General features: G+C 44.9%; 1 pseudogene; it reads left to right on the top strand.

The window, feature by feature from the left end:
* The first annotated feature begins 236 nt into the window (after positions 1-236).
* LOC101546828 (ubiquitin-conjugating enzyme E2 E3-like) lies at positions 237-851 on the top strand (annotated as a pseudogene).
* The last annotated feature ends 816 nt before the right edge of the window (positions 852-1,667 follow it).

Genomic DNA, 1,667 nt, shown 5'->3' with positions numbered 1-1,667 from the left:
CCCCCCCGAAGGCGCTGGGCGGCGCCACCCTCCGGCCGGAGCCTGGCACTGCACCATCCCCTCCGACTTTCAATGTTCCACATGCCCTGGCCAAAGCCTCCTCAGCTTCTTTTTCTCCCTCTCCCCTTCCCCCCCACCCAGCTGCCTCCATTTCCTTAAGGAAGGGGTTTTTGCTCTCGCCCTCCCCCACAGAGTAGCGGCGGGGCAGGCGGCCGAGTTTGCCCAGGAATAAGTCCAGCAAGATGTCCAGCGATCGGCAGAGGTCAGATGATGAGAGCCCCAGCAGCAGCAGTTCGGACGCTGACCAGCGCGACCCCGCAGCCCCAGAGCCCAAGGAACAAGAAGAGAGGAAACTTGCCACCCAGAAGAAGAACAACACCAAGCTCTCCAGCAAAAACACCGCGAAGCTCTCGACAAGCGCCAAAAGAATTCAGAAGGAGCTAGCTGAAATAACCTTGATCCTCCTCCTAACTGCAGTACTGGGCCTAAAGGAGATAACATTTATGAGTGGAGATCAGCTATACTTGGCCCACCTGGTTCTGTAGATGAAGGTGATGTGTTTTTTTCTGGATATCACATTTTCATCTGATTATCCGTTCAATCCACCAAAGGTTGCTTTCCGCACCAGAATCTATCACTGCAATATAAACAGTCAGGGAGTCATCTGTCTGGACATCCTTAACTGGAGTCCCGCTTTGACTATTTCAAAGGTTTTGCTCTCGATTTGTTCTCTTTTGACAGAGTGCAACCCTGCGGATCCTCTGGTTGGAAGCATAGCCACTCAGTATTTGACCAACAGAGCATAACATGACAGGATAGCCAGACAGTGGACCTAGAGATACACAATATAATTCACATAATTTGTATACAGTGTGAAGGAGCAGAAGACATCTTCTCACTGTGCTGCAAATCTTTGTAGCCTTTACAATACAGACTTCTGTGGATATATTTTACTGATTCTACTCTCTGCTTTTATCCTTTGGAGACTGGGAGAGTCCCCCCAAAAGGTAAATGGCTACCAAGAGTAGAACTTTGTAGCTGTAGATTAGTTATGTTTAAAATGCCTACTTGCAAGTCTTGCTTCTTTGGGATATCAAAATGTATTTTGTGATGTACTAAGGATACTGGTCCTGAAGTCTACCAAATATTATAGTGCATTTTAGCCTAACTCATTATCTGTATGAAGTTATAAAAGTAGCTGTAGATGGCTAGGAATTATGGCATTTGTATTAATCCCAGATCTATTTCTGAGTATGTGGTTCATGCTGTTGTGAAAAATGTTCTACCTTTTACCTTTGTCAGTTTGTAATGAGAGGATTTTCTTTACCCTTTGTAGCTCAGAGAACACCTGATGTATCATCTCAAACACAATAAACATGCTCCTGAAGGCATTAAAAAAAGAAATAATGCAATTCACAAAAACTTAGGTGGAAATATAGGATATTACATTAAGTGAAGTGAGTCAGAGAGACTGACATAGAATGATCTCACTCATCTGTGGTACCTAGAATAATAGGATGATGGGACGTAGGGTGATAAATGGGGATACCTAGATCACCGTTGACCCTGGAAATAGGATGGAGAAGTATAGGGAAGGGTAGAATTCAAGTGAGGGACTAAGAAGAGGTGTATTAAAAATAACAGGAATCCTGGGGAACATTGTTAGG

The sequence above is a fragment of the Sorex araneus genome, chromosome X (assembly GCF_027595985.1).
Source record: "Sorex araneus isolate mSorAra2 chromosome X, mSorAra2.pri, whole genome shotgun sequence".
NCBI classification, from domain to species: domain Eukaryota; kingdom Metazoa; phylum Chordata; class Mammalia; order Eulipotyphla; family Soricidae; genus Sorex; species Sorex araneus.
The sequence above is the reverse complement of the archived record's forward strand: the minus strand, read 5'-3'. Positions and strand labels throughout refer to the sequence as shown.